The sequence below is a fragment of the Myxocyprinus asiaticus genome, chromosome 25 (assembly GCF_019703515.2).
Source record: "Myxocyprinus asiaticus isolate MX2 ecotype Aquarium Trade chromosome 25, UBuf_Myxa_2, whole genome shotgun sequence".
NCBI classification, from domain to species: domain Eukaryota; kingdom Metazoa; phylum Chordata; class Actinopteri; order Cypriniformes; family Catostomidae; genus Myxocyprinus; species Myxocyprinus asiaticus.
The window spans coordinates 45,393,719-45,413,009 of record NC_059368.1 but is presented as its reverse complement, the minus strand read 5'-3'; the positions used below and the strand labels follow the sequence as shown (position 1 = coordinate 45,413,009).

The window sequence follows — 19,291 nt, the reverse complement described above, 5'->3', positions numbered from 1 at the left end:
GGGTGGAGGTGGCTTAGCTGGTTCTGGTATGAGCACTGGTTTGGGGTAAGCCTCTTCCTCCTCCTCTTCTTCAGGAATCTCAGCTGGGGGAGGGGGTGGAACCAAGTCAGGGCACTGACCAATCTCTGCATTCGGGTTAGGAGAAATCTACAGGGCTGTTTCATCAACAGACACAAGACACAGTCGTACGTGAGGGAATGATGACATACCGTGACTCCAATCAGGTGAATAATGAACACAGTTATGAGCAAGGACAGACTCATTTAAATTAGTGTGGTAGAGGGCAATGGGTTTTACTCTAGTGGAAAAGACACACAGCCCACTGACAGAGATTCATGCTCCTCATTAAGAGTTAGAAAAACTGTGATTATTAATGTCATACAGTGTTTAGCTTATGACTGCAACTCAAAACTGCACTGGAAGGAAAAGAAGACCTTTAATACTGCGCCACAGGAGGCTTGGGGAAAAATGGGTCAATGTTTACACCAGTCGCTGGTGTTTAATCCACTGGAAGAGTCAGTGTGGTACAGAGTTGTGACATATTACAGTGAATAGTATTCTGGAGGTGTGGACATTTTTCTTGAGCACTTAAAGGTGACTTTTAATCTCTTATAAGAGTTGCTAGCATCTTTTCCATGAGCTTATATGTATAACTGAGAGAGGTCAGACAGAACAAAACTTGATTTACGAACCAAGAGGATGCAATGTTTAAATCATTTGAATTTTTCAATATCTGATTCTAATAACATTACAAAATCGTTTTCAAAAAGTTTTTAAATCTTTTCTTCAGACTATATCTAAGCCATTCTAAGTGCTTTGAGGATGCCGTAGGAGAATCTTTTTAAAGGAAAGTTAAAATTTACAATATAACCATCATGGTCTCATAGATTCAAGGTACTATTCTTAGATTTTTGCACAATGATTTTATCGCAGCAGTTTTTTGGTGAAATGAACACTAGAGGTGCTACAACAACAATTACTTTTATACACTTTCACACAAATCACAAGTAAAATGGCAGATTATCAGTTCATAAACACTTACTTTTCACCCTGTTCCTCACACAATGCTATCTTATGACATCTAAACACTTTTACTATAGCATGAGACTCAATTTAACGTTTGCATTCCATACACCGATCAGCCACAACATTAAAACCACCTGCCTAATATTGTGTAGGTCCCCCTCGTGCCACCAAAACAGCGCCAACCTGCATCTCAGAATAGTATTCTGTACTATTATGGTTAGATAATAGATATTCTTCTCACCACAATTATACAGAGCGGTTATCTGAGTTACCGTAGACTTTGTCAGTTCGAACCAGTCTGGCCATTCTCTGTTGACCTCTCTCATTAACAATGAAAATCACAGGAGATCAACAGTTACAGAAATACTCAAGCCAGCCCATCTGACACCAACAATCATCCATGCGATTATCTAATCAGCCAATCATGTGGCAGCAGTGCAGTGCATAAAATCATGCAGATATGGGTCAGGAGCTTCAGTTAATGTTCACATCAACCATCAGAATGGGGAAATATGTGATCTCAGTGATTTGGACCGTGGTATGATTGTTGGTGCCAGATGGGCTGGTTTGAGTATTTCTGTAACTGTTGATCTCCTGTGATTACAATTGTGGTGAGAAGAATATCATCTCAGAATGCTATTCTGAGATTCAGGTTGGTGCTGTTTTGGTGGCACGAGGGGGACCTACACAATATTAGGCAGGTGGTCACAAACATTCTCGCACACATTTTTGGCTAGTAGATAGCTTCGTGATAAAGCTCAGCTTTGTCCCTAAGCTATCGTACAAGCGGATACACGCGGTAAACTGGTAGACGTCATTGACTGGTTTCTCTCCACCCACATTTGCGGACATACTCTCCATGAGAGTCACGTCCGCCATTTTGTGATATGATGCGTCCCTCCTCACACACACACACACACACACTCTCACACCTCATGTGTTATAGGATTATTTTTATTTCCATATCTAATCATATCACTGTTTAGTTTGTAGTTGTAAGTCGGAAGTTTATTGACTGCATTGTATTAATTATTAATTGATATTACTGAATAAATAAACTTTGTTATATTTCAAAGAGAAGTGTTTTGGTTTGTTTTGCATACACCTGTGTCACATGCAGATGGGATGTCAGTGCTCGGATTCAAGCCTTCATTCATTTTTTTTTTTCCGAAAATCGATATTCTTCGGATGTCGATTTTCCTAAGAAAACAATCTAATATTGAGACTGTTATACTATCTGGTTATTAGTCCCTGATTCCAGGGTGGTGCCCCATCAATATTAATCCTTATTAATATTCTATTGATTTTTGATAATTGATCATTATCTTTGATGATTGTTGAATTTGAAGGATCAATAAGCTAGTGTTAATTTTAATTAATGTTTCATCGATTATAATTAGTGATTATCTTTGATAATTGTTGATTTAAAGGATTAAAAAAAGCTAACATTGATTCTCATCAATATTCTATTGATTTTAATAATTAATAATTATCTTTTATAATTATTAATTATTGCTGATAACCAAACCTGCTCCTAAACGTAGCGCACTACATTTACTGGAGCCCCATATGAGGTTTTAATGAGTTAGATTCAATTAATTAATTTAAATATTAATTAATAACAAAATAAATAATTATCAGTTATTTCTGATAGTAACACTGATCTAAAAAACCAGTAAAGCCCTACAACGCAATCAAAGTGAGACGCCCCAAAAGCACCTGTATGACACATGTGTACAGTGACGCATTCTTAGAAAGCCCTTATAATAAATCTTGGACAGATTGACGAATTCAATTGCAAAATAGATTTACTGTAGACTGTAGGCCAATGACAGACTTATGTTCAATAATATGGAATTAAAAACATATATTGAATTCTACAGCCAATTTTTATATAGTCTTATCAATGCTTTACTCATCTGCCACAATAATCTAATGTAGTATTTTAATTTCATGAATTATTCTATTTATAATTAGTATTTACCTGTATAATTATTTAGTATGTACCTGTATAATTATAATTATTCAGATATTGCTCGGTAACTACCGCACATCCGGGGATTTAGACGTATCGGACCGCTCATCCGGGTTCTGCGAGCCGTCTCTCCTGCTTCTTGGCTCACTGTGCGATCTCTACAAGTAAGCTAATAAAATAATTTCAACTCTAAACAAAGTTTCATGTGCATTTATTTATTTATTTGGCAAGTAGTCTTGTAATAGGCTGGATATTGAGGAGTCAGACGGTCATTTTTACAAAATAAACACAAACATATAGTAATAGAGAAATAGTTGATGAGATTTATATCTGTTTTGTAGAAAGTATTAGAATGAAATGCACACACCCAATCGGACAGCAATCTGAACTGTCAAGATGCATGAATTACTCTGTGTCAATGGGCCCAAAGGAAGACAGAAGGGAGAGAAAGAGAGACTTACGCTCCATGGAGTCTCTGGATGCGCAGTGAGTGTTCTCGCCCATCATGCAGGATTCCCTTGTCTGGTTTTCTGAGAGCTCTGCGTGTTTTCCTGCTGCCAGTGAACACCAGCACCTCCAGAGCTCCATTATTCAGCTGTACAGACAGGAAGGGCTACAGACAGACAGAATGATGCTTAGAAACGGACCTCCTGAGATGCCCACGTTCTGTGTTCACGTGTTTTCATTGTCTTCTCATAGATAGATTTTAAAAGATTTTTTTTCTTTCTAAGGGGGCAACATTCCAAAAGCCTGTTTAAAAAGAAATTTAAAGGGATAGTTCACCCGAAAATGAAAATTCTGACATCATTTACTCATTCTCCTGTCTTTCTTTTCCACAAAAGTAGAATGAGATTTTTGCTCTCCACTGTTGTTCTGTGATCTCAATTGACACACGCAACAACCAGTGGTGTTGGGCATCACTGAATATCTGAATATGCACAAGCACGAATGAGACTTTAAAAGCTCTGGTGGAAGGAAAGATTTTCAGTCAATAACGACTTAAATTTGGGCCTATTCCTCACACAAATCTATTGCACAGCTTATAGCGCACGAGTCATATACACTCAATTTTTTTTTTTAAAGATTTACGCATTTCAATTTCATAACAAAATTCCATCAAATTGAGTTAAGTCAACTTTGATCAAATAATAATAATAAAAAAAGTTTATTTAATTTTTTTTTGTAGTAATCAATTTAATGGAATTTGGTAATGAAATGCATAAATCTTAAAATAAAAATAGGCTTCTTTTTTTTCTTTTTTCTTTGAGTGGGGACTACTTGTCATGATCCTGCCATTTTGGTCTGGTTTTATACGTTATGTGGCAGGATTGTGACAGTTTCCTCCACCTCTCTCTCAGGTTGTCTGTGAGCTTTTGTTTTCCTTCTTCCCTCGTGTTTCCCACGGGTGCTCTCAGCAGCACAATCAGCGTTGTCATGGCAGTGCTGATTTGTGCTGCATGTGATTATTGGCAGAACCTGTGTTCAATCTTCCCTTCCTCATTATATTTTCTCCTTTGTCTTGTCTTCCCTGTCAGAACGTTGTGTTATGTTCAGTCTCCAGGTCTGGTCGTGTTGTTTGTGTCATGTCCTGTTATCCAGTCTGTTCGTTCTCAGTTCCTTTTGTCTTGTTGTTTTGTTTTCTCTCCCTAGTGAGAGTTTTTGTTTCCTGTTTGGTTTAGTTTTCCTAGTCAGTTTATTTTCAGTTCTATTTTTGTCTTATCTTTTATTTCTACCTCATGAGAGTTTTGTTTGTATTTTGTTGGTTTTTCGTTTCAATAAAACACCTTTCATTACCATCCTGCATCTTGGGTCCTTCCTCAAATATATCGTGACAGAACGATCTGACCAACTTTGGACCCAGCGCAGGCATGAGGGGTGTTTTGTTGAACCCAGCTCCGACCCTTGAGGAATTGGTTGCCCGTTCCCTTGGCCTGCTTTCAGCACGGTCGTCGACACCTTTGCTGAGGAATTGGCCGAAGCAGCCTCTGGACGGGGTATTGATCAGACCATCCTCAAGAAAAACATTTTGTCAGGTCTGGACAAGCCCATCCGTCCAGAGGAGCTGGGTTAGATTTTTCATTTTTCCTTTTGGGATTTGGTGGACCACCTCTGCTGTGAGGGTGGAACACCAAGTCCCAAAATCCCCCACTGTCGGTGTCTTTGGAGAGGCCCGATGAGCCCATTATTGACCACCAGGAGGTGGCCAAGTCAACTGCAGCTCCTTCGGACGCCTCTCAGGCTTCTCAATGCCGTTGCCTGAGAAAACATGGTGCCGACCGCCTGGAGGCGGAGGCTGTTCCCGCTGCCAACCGCCTGGAGGTGGTGGCCGTTCCTGCTGCCGACTGCTAGGAGGTGGAGGAGCCCGTTGTTGACTGCCAGGACATGGGGGGGCCTGCTGTTGACCACCAGGACATGGGGGAGCCCGCGGCTGACCACCAGGAGGTGGCGGTTGTAACCACTGCTGTGCTTCTTACCGCCCGGAAGCGGAGGAGGAGGAGAAGGGCCCCTACTCTTCTGCCGCTGCCAGTGTCCATTGCCACTGAGGCTGTTCCCCTGTAACAGCCTGTGTTCACGGCCACGGAGTTCGTTCTCCAGTCTCTGCCAATGCCCATGGCCACGGAGGCTATTCCCCAGTCTTTGCCAGTGCTCACGACCATGGAGCCACCCTGGTCCATCCTGCCGGCATCTCCCTGGTCCATCTTGCCGGCATCGTCCTGGTTTGGCCTGCCGGTGCCGCCCTGGTCTGGCCTGCTGGTGCCACCCTGGTCCATCCCGCCGGTGCCAACCTGGTCTGTCCTGCCCTGGTCCTTGTTTGGACTTTTGCTTCTCTTTCTTATTTGTTATGTCTTTTGCAGCACCCCACTCCCTACCTGGACTAATTTCCCTGGCCACTAGACCCTGCTCCATTGTCTGTCCTGCTGGCACCACCCTGTCTGTCCTGCCAGTTCTGCCCTGGAAAATACCTTAGTTTTCTGTTTGTTTGGACCTTTGTTTCTTTTCCTTGTCTGTTCTGTGTGTTGTAGTGCTGTCCACCTGTTTCCCCCACCCTCCCTTCCTGTTGTCTGGTCTTTCGTCTAGTTTTGTCTTGTTCGTGGGATGCCCTCAAATATATCATGACACTCCTTTAAAGATGTTTTCTTGTCCTTTTTGGAGCTTGACAGCCTCAGTCACAAGTCACTTTCAATAAGAGCAGTGTGAACATTTTGATTCACTTCTTTTGTGTTTCACAGCAGAAACAAAACCATAAGGGTTTGGAATGACATGAGGGTGAGTAAATGACATAATTGTCATTTTGGGGGAACTATTTTTCCAAAGACCCCATGAAATTTCTTTTTACTGTGTTGATGTATTTCCTATACAGCGTAACAGTGCCCGACCACTTTTCAGCCATTTTGGTTCCGGAAGTATTTTTCCCATTAATTTCTTCCATAGGGATTTCATAAAATCCTTCCTAAACGAGTTGTAAGCCATGAACCAAAGAAACCAGCTCCATGGTAAATCACAACATTACAAACTTTGAGTGGAAAAAATATTTGAAATTCAAAGATACGAAACTGTGTACTTAATGCCTTTAATTAGGGAATGAACTACAATCCCATGAAGATTGCAAATGATCACATTAAAAATTATGGAGAATTTTAAAACTATTGCTATTAAGTTGTTGATTAAAAGTATAGAAACAATATATGGTAATTTTATGGAAAAATATTCAGATATTTACAAATAAATCAGTAGTTTGAGAATGTAGGGAGAGCGACTCGATTGCATCATTCACAGCGCATCATGGGAGTGGGCAGAGCTGCAGAGCTCTTTTGGTGTGCTTTGTTCGCTGCGATTCTCATCAGGATTGTGGGTATTGTAGTTTCTCACCAGGAATTCTGCAATTAAACAAGATTTCGAAATATCGCAAACTGATGGGTTCAACAGAAGCATATACCTACAATGAACAACCTAAGAGCTCACAGTAGGCCTGTCTTTAAAGGTTTATAAGTTATGGTTAATGATTAATTTGCCTACAGAAAAAAACTTATGTTATTGGCCAATTGGGGTAGGACATATTGAAGGGCTCATCCCTTTTTTAATAGCTATTTTTTAAAAACTGACATTATAGAGCACATTTTATTGGACAAGCATGTGCCCGTGAGTGCAAGATGATGTCATCAACATTTGTTTTGTCTATATTTCTGTATACGAAAGTCTGTTCATTTTAAATATGTATATCTATTAAGTTACTTATAGCAAATTTTTAATGTTTAGCTAACAGGCATGGACTACAAGCCCCAAAACTACAATTTTGATTTCACAGGGACTTTAAAGAGTAAAAGTACTATTGATATATATATTTAAAAAAAATAAAAAAAAAAAATAAAAAAAGTAAATTAAGATCTATTTGAATTCTAAATCCACGCACGCTAATATATTCAGCGGGAGTCAGCTGAGCTAGCTGTGCTGGACGTGAGCTGTGGCGAGAGAGCGTGCGATAGCAGAGACAGTAATCAGCCAGACGGTTTTGAGAGCACGTTCTACCCTCTCAACGCTGCACAGGAATTGAGTAGAGCAATGCAAGAACAGGGCTTCTCTCTCCACACCGATGGCAAGTTTCAGGCGGTGCGCTTGCAGCGCAGGTGACCCCGACCACACCATAAATTGGAGGAATGAATGAGGAGCAGCACAGAGAACCCTTGGCCTCTCCGAAGCCGCACTCCCACAAAATGACACCCACTTAATTTACGAGCGATAATGATTTTCAAAAGGTGGCGGTCCAAGACCCTCTCCCGGGAGGGTTATCGCAAATTGGATGCGATGCATCAAAAAGGCAGCTTGTAAATCTATTTTTACAAACGGAGTATCACGGGGAGGTTAGTGCGGTGATTGCCTACTACAGACACGCCACATAATTGATGTGCTGCCCCTGAGCTGAGCGAGAGAGAAATATGATGAAGACATTACTGACAAAGATGCAGAAAGTCATATTTTAATTAAAATGATCACCACGCCCCTGGCCTTTAGTCCACCCGGTAACAAAAATAAGATCAACTTTTGTTTGCTGAAGGGCAGAGGCAATTACAGTCCTGCCTGTATAATAAATCTCTTTTATGAGCTGTGAGACCCCTGTAACCCCATGGATTCATTATGATCCTGTATGGAAGGCCAAGGCTCTCTTGACTTCTACCATTACCCATAATCACCTTCCTGAGCTCTCTTACAAGCTGTAAGAATCACACATTGAACCGTCTAACTCAGACTTCTTGGCTAAAAGGAGTTTAATAAAGTTAAATAAATTAAAGACCCCATGAAATCAGAATTAGCTTTGAGGTCCTTTATATACTAGTGTACTCCTAAACATAGACAAAAATAACTTTTAGTAGATTTAGTGCATTTAAAATGTACAGTTTTTTCTCTTCTGGGAAAACAGACCAAAAACATTGATGACTCATCTTGCACTTCACAGATTTTTGTCCAATCAAATGTTCTCTAGAATGATAATGTCCCTCTCCCTAATGCCACCGGCAACCGACAACCAAGTAGCAAATTATGTTCATAGCTGTGACTTAAACTGAAGTTTATTGGCTATTTTTTTTAAAAAAAGGGATGAGGCCTTGAATATATCCTGCCCCAACCTGGGTCTTTAAGAGGTGCAAGGAGTGTGTGATTTTAAGGGAGTGATTATTGTGTGTATGAAGGTGTCAAACCTCTCCGGTCTGTCTGTGTTACCTGCGTGGGATATGGATGGGCATCAGGCCCTGCGACCTTGAGGTCACGCCTCCTCTGACTAACAGAATGATGCCATTTTCACTCTTAGTGCTGAAGGAGAATGTGATCTCTGACCCCACGTCAATCGACATGGGCTTCAGCTCTAAGTAGCCTGGTCTGGGGAAGCTCACAGTGTGAAGATTCTGAGTGAGAGACAAATTCATTGTTAAGTTTGAAGATGCACTATGTCCATATTTGAGATGCCACCCAAAACCTTTCTGAGGTTTCATTAGTCACAACAGAGTCCCTCACAAAGAAGTAGTGTGACAGTAGTTCAGATATATTCAAATAGTTTTCACCTAAACAGTCCTCTCTCTCTCTTGTGGCACTGGGAAAACTGAATCATTTAGGTGAATTGACTCTTTCACACAGTTCATGTAAATGAACCAGTTAAAATAAATGATTCACTTATATTTAGCACTGGGAACTCTGATTCATTTTATTAATTTGGTTCTTTTGGACAGTTCATATAAATTAACTAGTTCACATAAATGATTCACTGGTTCACTTGAACCCCACACAGCCTTTAAGGGACTTTGCCTTATTTTTATAAAGCGAAATATTTTGTGTATTGCTGCTGTTCATCACTATATTTCAGTTCAGTTATATAAAATACAGTGTTTTCTAGTTTATTAGTGTATATTAAGTATACATTGTGTATATAAATGAAAAAAGTACATTTATTTTCAATTTAATGTTTTTTAACCATTTCAACAATAAATCATGGTTTTACAATAGTAATAATGTAGTAAGCATGACTGTAGTAATAATGGGCATTACTTTTTTTTTAAAGTGGTGGGGACACTAAGTGACAAAACTTAGGTATATTAGTTAGCTTAAGTGCAGATAATGTCAAATTAGGGATGGGTATTGATACAGATTTACCGATTCAATTCCGATATCGATTCATATGGTGTATTTCAGTTCGAAAGTCCATTTTACTTTTACAGTTATGCTCAAAAGTTTGCATACCCTTGGAGAATTGGTAATATATGTACCATTTTTAAAGAAAACATGAGTGAGCAGGCAAAACACATTTCTTTTATTTCTTATGGGATTCAGATTCAACTGTAGGTTATAACAGAATGGCACAATCATAAAACAAAACATGGCAACAAAGAAAAAAAATGAAATGACACCTGGTCAAAGTCTGCATACCCTTAGTTCTTAATACTGTGTATTAGCATCAATCACAGCGTGCAGTCTTTTGTAATAGTTGTCTATGAGGCCCCAAATTCTTGCAGGTGGTATAGCTGCCCATTTGTCTTGGCAAAATGCCTCCAGGTCATGCAAAGTCTTTGGTCATCTTGCATGAACCGCACGTTTGAGATCTCCCCAGAGTGGCTCGATGATATTAAAGTCAGGAGACTGTGATGGCCACTCCAGAACCTGGAGTGTGCTTAGGCCTTGTGCTTAGGGTCATTGTCATGCTGGAAAGTCCAAGAGCGTCCCATGCGCAGCTTTCATGCAGAAGAATGCAAATTGTCTGGCAGTATTTTCGATAACATGCTGCATTCATCTTGCCATCAATTTTCTCAAGATTCCCCGTGCCTTTAGAGCTCACAACCCCCCAAAACATCAGTGAGCCACCACTATGCTTCACAGTGGGGATGGTATTCTTTTCACTATAGGCCTTGTGACCATAAAGCTCTATTTTGGTCTCGTCACTCCAAATTACAGTGTGCCAGAAGCTGTGAGGCGTGTCAAGGTGTTGTCGGGCATATTGTAACCGGGCTTTTTTGTGGCATTGTTGCAGTAAAGGCTTCTTTCTGGCAACTCGACCACGCAGCTCATTTTTGTTCAAGTATCGTCGTATTGTGCTCCTTGAAACAACCACACCGTCTTTTTCCAGAGCAGTTTGTATTTCTCCTGAGGTTACCTGTGGGTTTTTCTTTGTATCCCAAACAATTCTTCTGGCAGTTGTGGCTGAAATCTTTCTTGGTCTACCTGACCTTGGCTTGGTATCAAGAGATCCCCGAATTTTCCACTTCTTAATAAGTGATTGAACAGTACTGACTGGCATTTTCAAGGCTTTGGATATCTTTTTATATCCTTTTCCATCTTTATAAAGTTCCATTACCTTGTTACGCAGGTCTTTTGACAGTTCTTTTCTGCTCCCCATGGCTCAGTATCTAGCCTGTTCAGTGCATCCACATGAGAGCTAACAAACTCATTGATTATTTATACACAGGCACTAATTGCAATTTTAAAAGCCACAGGTGTGGGAAATTAACCTTTAATTGCCATTTAAACCTGTGTTTGTCACCTTGTGTATCTGTAACAAGGCCAAACATTCAAGGGTATGTAAACTTTTGATCAGGGCCATTTGGGTGATTTCTGTTATCATTATGATTTAAAAAGGAGCCAGACAACTATGTGATAATAAATGGCTTCATGTGATCACTATCCTTAAAATTGTTTTTTGCATGATCAGTCATATTTTCAAAATCAATGCCAAAATTTCACAATTTCTGCCAGGGTATGCAAACTTTTGGGCACAACTGTATATGAAAGAAATTCTCTTCCAGCTAATTCTGTTAATTATACAGGGGAGCTTCTAACTAGGTACATTATGAAAATATTAATATTACTAATTATATTTTATTCATTTTTCATCATTTTGGTCACATTTTAGCTTTTTAAAAATGCACAAATCCATCCATTAATAAACATGATATTATATTGCATAAATAATATTTTTTTTTACATGTTTATTGTTTACAAGTATTTACATTGATTTCTTGAACACATTCTAAAACCAGTACTGTCTCTTTAAGAAAACCGGCTGTGCTGTAAAGAGCGTCTGTAAATGAGCGCATGTTAATGAGACAGGACTCGAATGGCTTTATCTTATCTGTGCCATGCATGATTAGAATTAAATGTTTATTTATTTATTTTATCAACAACTGACTGTAAAGAACAGAAATGATATTAAAAGAGACAATGGATTGTGTGGATCTCATCTTTGGACACACAGAACGAATCAAACCAAACTTTTACTCAACACACAGTGAAAGGATCTCGCTGTATTACTCAATCACTGCTGAGAGAAATCTTAACATTTACCAGCCAGTGGCGAATCATAGACATTTTTGGTCACATAGCATGAAATTTGGTACAAAATGCAAGTGATTTCCTCTCATTGCAATACAAGGTTGCCCATAGAGTAAAAAAATGTATCTTGGGATTTAAGAATCGCTACCGAGATCGTTCAAATGAAGATAAATATTTCACAAAACTATTCAGATAACTTAATTCATACAGCTACTGTAACACTGTCAGTACTGGGATTTTGTTAGTCAGAGGATAAATACATGGATCAGAAAAGGGTTTAACCAGAATAACTGACTGGTCTCATGGTAACATTTTCGCCTCTAGTACAAAGATTTCCAGGTTCTAATCTGCTCTAATATAACTTTTTATTTTTATAAACGGAGATTGCATCTGTACGTTAGTGTATGTATATCATGAGTGCATCTGTTTGCATTTTGTTTTGTGATTTAACTGGAAAGGAGTGCGAGGTGCGGCGTGAGTAGAGCATGCATCTGTGTGCACGAGAGAACATCGCCGCCCACTGCCACTCAACGCCACTGATAACAGCCGAAACGAGCACACATTATAACAAACTCCACTGCTGGATCGCCACTTATTGTAACACACACGAACAAAATGGAAACTCCTGCTCAAGAACTGGAGATATTTTTTTCTGCATTACCTGATGAAAGCTATTTCAAAAAGTGGTGGGGATAAATATGGCCAATGCAAAAAGTGGTAGGGACATGTCCCACCTGTCCCACCCATAAATTACGCCTTTGTGTAGTAACCATGGCTATTTTTGTGGTTACTATGGTTTTACTACAAATACCATGGTTAAAATATTGCTACTATAGTAAATACATGGTTAATTTTCATAAGGGAATGTCACACTACTTTATTTCTGTATATATCAGGTTGATATGATTAAATTCTGCAGTCAGAACTGATTGTAGCAGTTGTAGCTTGACTGTAGTTTAACTAATTTATAGGGCTAGTTCCTTATCAGCAAATGTCTGAACAATCGTAAATTATTCTTTCAAAAGTCAATTCAGTGTACATTTTCATGCTCACAGCCTTAATAACTTGTAAAACTAAAAAAAAAATAGTCAAAATAGTATCTCAGAAACAGCTGTTTTGTCCAATATAGAATCACAAATAATGAATTCAACTAATTCACTAATTTGTGATCTTTGATAAGTACCATGGTTCCAAATTATTACCATATTCAAAAACCACTATTTGCTTCGAACTCCAAGCTATTTCAAAGAACTCAATAGATATTTACGGCCAAAAAGCATGGTAATAGCATGCTACTTTTCAGTTGGTGTTAATCATAATCCAACATGACATCACTGTAAATCCTCCAGAAACTATTACGTCAAATAGCTGCACACACATACAGTGATTTATTCCGATTTATGATAAGAGCATGACTCAAAAGTCAAAAGAATAAAAGCATGTATTATGGGTGATATCAGCAGACACACATGTACAGCCACAGCACTTATTCTCCATTCTCTCTTCTATTCTATTTCTCTCTTCCTCTCATTGTCCTTTTTAAAAAAGAGCACTCGCAGAGAAATGTTTCGTTTGATCCTTTAGTAAGAAGAGCAAAAAAGAGAGACAGGAAGGGATGAAAAAGCTTCTTTTGTCTCACCTCAATAGAGCAGCCCTTGATCAGTCCGGTGTAGTCTGGGCTGCTCAGTAAATTGTACGAAGTTCTGGAAACTTCTATGTCTTTCATACAGCCAGAGAGGCTCTTCAATGCCACCTCTGACCTGAGGAATCACATTTGGAAAGAAGGAGTAAGGCATGACTAATCCAACCATTCTTGAGAAATTGTGTCAGACAATGTGCGAATTATACAATGACGTTCAACTTTTGAATCTTTTTAATCCCTCCTTATGGGTCAATTTGACCCTTTTGAATTTTTAACACTGATTTACATCAACTTAACTTTAAGTTTTCTGTCTGATATTTCATGACAACCTCCACAGAGGTGATCTGAACTTGGAAAAATTGCATCTATTTATACACAAAGCTAAAACAAAAAAAAAAAAAAAGCTTGTAATAAAGGCTCTGTTTGTTCTCTCTCTCTACTTTTGGTCATAAATCGTTCATCTAGGTGCCGACTAACACTAGAAAAAAAAATGTGTATAAAAGGGGTCTTTATTTCCAACACATAGGTACATACTGTACACACAGACACCCACAAACACTCATTGACTATAGACACAAATGCAAGCACAAGATTTCTTTATATATACTGGATATGCATTTGTTCAAGTTATTTTACTGTTAATTCAGTGTTCATTATATGTTTATTAAATATTTGAAAAAGGAGAATAAATGCAAATTAAAGTTATTAGTTAGTGGATTATTTTGTTCAAATAATTTTCAATTTTCAATTTCAAAGTGAAATTGTGAATAATAATTAAATAAAAATCTCATGTCTGCTGATTCTGTAAGCCCCAAATAGTCACAAACTATATATCAACTCTTACCTTAGGTTGTTTTCTACAAAATGAGTCTATTTTTACTTGTTTCTCAGCTTGTCTGGATAAATAATCCACTGTTATGTCTCAAATGTCCAGGAAAAAATGCAGCTCAGCAAAAAAAAGGTATTATAAACAAATCATCGTTTGAATATATTGATGATAGAATGTTATACATCATTGCAAACCTGAGGTTCTTAGCTTTCAAATGACACTAAGTTCTCATTTGTAGTCCATTCAGAGGCCGATATATTCCACAAAACATGGAAAAGGTGTGGGGCTTCCCAAAAAAGACTGGATGTCTATGGGCGGAGTCACAAACCACGTTGGGGAGCCCCTTGCTTTTCAGATCTGCATGTTGTGATAGAAAGTGATAGAAAAAAATATATATTTTTCTAGTGTTTGCTGCCATCTAGTGGAATGATCTAAGAAAATTAGGGAGATCGAGCAAACAGAGCGTTTATAAAAAGCTTTTGAACCTTTTTTTAACAAGATTTTTGAAGTTGCACTGGGGCATCTCTTGACTTTCAGATATGTAAATTGTGATAGAGAAATTTTTTTTTTTTTTTTTTTACAAGTGTTAGCTGGCACCTAGATGAACGATTTAAGACCAAAAGTAAAGAGAGCAAACAGAGCCCTTAGTCAATTGGACCCTTAAGGACAAAATAGGGACTTGATTGTTAAGAACACGGCGTGGTTAAAGGAATTTCTATAGTTAGTCTTTGATGTGAGGTCTCATGCACGCCACATGGCGAGCACAGTTAGCCAAATGTCAACCATATTAAAGCTGCTGTTAAAATACTTCCTTGCATAAGTTTAGTGTGTAGAGTCAACTCTAAGTAAGCCATTGTTAGGTTGACTTCATCAAGAGTGTAAACACAGTACGTTTACATGCATTTTACATTAAACAAACTTTAAATGAAGTTCGATTTCAGTAAAACAAACAAATTCATGCACACTTCAACACTTTATTCTGACTAATATATTTTAATATTTTTTTTTTAAATTCAAACTAAAGTCGGACCAAGACAATGTGACCTTCAAGGACACACCTTAATCAGACCATAATTGGCCTCAGCATTGTGGAAGTGACGTTTCGAGCGCACGTGATGATACTCGTATTACACATTTTTTTTGCTCAATTGCTCATATCCACCTCGATCCAAAAGCCTCCTTTTTTGAAGAAGAGTATATTCCTATACCTGTAGTTTTCAGCTTTGGGTAAACCTCCAAAATACATCCTCTCATCTTCTCTCAGGTTAAGCCCTGTAGCACCACCTGGAGATGCCATGACCAACCGCTCATCTTCATTTGTATCAATGTTCACTATGGTAATGTTTGCTAAGAAAAGGGGAAAAGAGACTGTGAGGTCACAGAAGGCCATAGTGAGCTTCTTGTAAAGAAGTGATACTGGAAGAGACAACAGTGAATGCATTACTGGCTGGTTTATCAATAATGGTTGATTCCATCATTATTTCATTAATGCAGCGCAGCAGAATGAAAGGTTTTGAAGGTACACAACATCATTGTCTTGCTGTGTTGAGTGTAATCTGACTACAAAGTAACTAGTTACTGTAATATAATTACTTTTTAGTCACAAAGTAGTGTAATACATTACATTTTAAATTCTTGTTATCAGAATACAGTTTCAAACTTTCAATTAATTTAATTACTTTTAAGTATGTAGGGTTACACATATTGCTAAAATAATATTTTTATGTTGAATACAAGAATTATGTTCATAGGTTACTGAGTCACTGTAAAGAGACAAACGTGTGGTCCTTGATGTGTATGACTTGTGTGCAACAGTGAACAAGAGGAAACTTTGATATTATTTTGTATTCGTTGAGCAGAAGTGTTTTAGAAAGTAACATAAATGTAATTAGTAATCAGATTACTTTTCAATTAAGTAATCAGTCAAGTAAATGGACTAAAACTGTAGAGAAGTAATTAGTAGTGGATTACTTTAAGTAACTTATCCAACAAGGGCACTAAAATATATTTGAATATACGTGAACACGAATGAGATTTTAGGACTTCAGCGGAGAGCAAGATTGTCAGTCAATAAAGACTAAAATTTCAGTCGGATCCTCACACAAAGCTATTGTATGACTTCAGAAGACTTTGAATATAGCACATGAGTCAAGTGCACAACGTTTATGGTGTTTTATTTGGTCTTTTTGGAGCTTGAACAGAAAAGAGCTGCATAACATAACTATTATTATTATTATTGTTATTATTATTATTATTATTATTATTATTATTATTATTATTTTTGTTTGTTTTATACAAATTTGAAAGCTTTCCACAGCAAAAAAATTAACAGAATATGGGTTTGGAATGACAAAGGTGAGTCAATAATGACAGAAACTACTACATTTAAATGTCTGAACCTTCTTTCTTCATGTGGGAAATAGTGAACGATTTACATTTTCCATCGTTGTGCCGTCTGTTACTGGTGACGGAGCCGGTGCCTGATTACAGATCATAACTCACCTTCACCCTGCATCGCTCAGCTCTGCACTCATGAAATCTTTAGGCTCAAAGAGAGAGAGACAGGTTGAGTTTAGACTGTATCTGCGTGAAATCCTGTGAAAATGAAGTTGTTCTTTACATATAGGGAAGACCGGGGCTAGTTGTCACAGGGGCAAAATCTCAGTAACGATAAGATTTGTAGTCTAAAGTACAATTATAAAAATGTGTGTTTTGCATGTTGGTTTTAATCACCTAGTTCAAGACCCTCTTAAATTAGAATATTTTTGGTGAATTCTACCCTCCAAAGTAAATGTTCACTATCATTGTATTTTTGTTATTGCTCTTCAGTAAACAACTGCAAATAATCAAAGCACACTGGCAATTGTGTTCTTAGGACAAAGGTAGGTTTAGGGAAAGGGATAACATATTAGGGCACATTGTCACATTTTCATCAGGGCAGGTTGTCACGCGTTTTAAATGTGATCCATTTACATAATATATTAATTGCAATATTTGATATTGATATGTTTGTACATTACCTTTGCCAGTTTAGTTGTTTCATGAATGGTTTTGTCCCTTAGAATAGTTTTCCTTTTGCATTTTGTTTCAATACCTGTAATAGTTTAATGCAGGCATGCATTTAAAGAGACGTGTAGATTGTGTCGTGGTGGTAGTGATGGTGGCGTGATGGGGAACTTGTCCCTCTCAGTGTTTACATGAAACATATGCCATTGGTTTAACAGCAGGTTACACTGTGACAACTTACCCAATATAGTGTGACAACATGCCCCACTGTTGACAAAAGGTCAATGTATGTTCAATGAACTGTATCTTTTTTCCTGGGTCATAACAGTGAAAATGGTCAAAGCTTTTTTTGCAGCCAAGACTTTGAGGTATGAGGCTATGCAGAAACTGACTTTCAAAAATAAACCTACCCTGAGACAACTAGCCCTGGTCCTCCATATATATATATATATATATATATATATATATATATATATATATATATATATACACTATATTGCCAAAAGTATTCGCTCATCTGCCTTTAGACGCATATGAACTTAAGTGACATCCCATTCTTAATCCATAGGGTTTAATATGACGTCGGCCCACCCTTTGCAGCTATAACAGCTTCAACTCTTCTGGGAAGGCTTTCCACAAGGTTTAGGAGTGTGTTTATGGGAATTTTTGACCATTCTTCCAGAAGCACATTTGTGAGGCCAGACACTGATGTTGGACGAGAAGGCCTGGCTCGCAGTCTTCGCTCTAATTCATCCCAAAGGTGCTCTATCGGGTTGAGGTCAGGACTCTGTGCAGGACAGTCAAGTTCTTCCACACCAAACTCGCGCATCCATGTCTTTATGGACCTTGCTTTGTGCACTGGTGCGCAGTCATGTTGGAACAGGAAGGGGCCATCCCCAAACTGTTCCCACAAAGTTGGGAGCATGGAATTGTCCAAAATCTCTTGGTATGCTGAAGCATTCAGAGTTCCTTTCACTGGAACTAAGGGGCCAAGCCCAGCTCCTGAAAAACAACCCCACACCATAATCCCCCCTCCACCAAACTTCACAGTTGGCACAATGCAGTCAGACAAGTACCGTTCTCCTAGCAACCGCCAAACCCAGACTCGTCCATCAGATTGCCAGATGGAGAAGCGTGATTCGTCACTCCAGAGAACGCGTCTCCACTGCTCTAGAGTCCAGTGGCGGCGTGCTTTACACCACTGCATCTGATGCTTTGCATTGCACTTGGTGATGTATGGCTTGAATGCAGCTGCTCGGCCATGGAAACCCATTCCTTGAAGCTCTCTACGCACTGTTCTTGAGCTAATCTGAAGGCCACATGAACTTTGGAGGTCTGTAGCGATCGACTCTGCAGAAAGTTGGCGACCTCTGCGCACTATGCACCTCAGCATCCGCTGACCCCACTCTGTCATTTTACGTGGCCTACCACTTCGTGGCTGAGTTGCTGTCATTCCCAATCGCTTCCACTTTGTTATAATACCACTGACAGTTGACTGTGGAATATTTAGTAGCGAGGAAATTTCACGACTGGTCTTGTTGCACAGGTGGCATCCTATCACAGTACCATGCTGGAATTCACTGAGCTCCTGAGAGCGGCCCATTCTTTCACAAATGTTTGTAGAAGCAGTCTGCATGCCTAGGTGCTTCATTTTATACACCTGTGGCCATGGAAGTGATTGGAACACTTGAATTCAATCATTTGGATGGGTGAGCGAATACTTTTGGCAATATAGTGTATCTGCGTGCATGTGTGTGGGCTGTTACCATGTCCTTAGTGGCAAAGTACATCATTACAGCATCTGTGGAGAAGGTGCGGAACTTGAACATCACCGTGGAAATGTTGGGGTTCTATCTTGTGGGGCAGCTGACGGCTGCATAACCCTCTCCATGCAGCATGCCTTCAGTGTCAGCGGGCTGAGGACTAAACACATGGAAGTCAACTCAACATCAATATTTTAAGATGTTTTAAATGCAGTTTTAAGTTTCTCACCACTTTCAATCAG

The 19,291-nt window shown here is 38.8% G+C and overlaps 1 pseudogene; it reads right to left on the bottom strand.

Annotated features, from left to right (window-relative positions):
• LOC127416017 (laminin subunit alpha-2-like) overlaps positions 1-19,291 on the bottom strand; it is a 336,769-nt pseudogene continuing 317,478 nt past the window's right edge.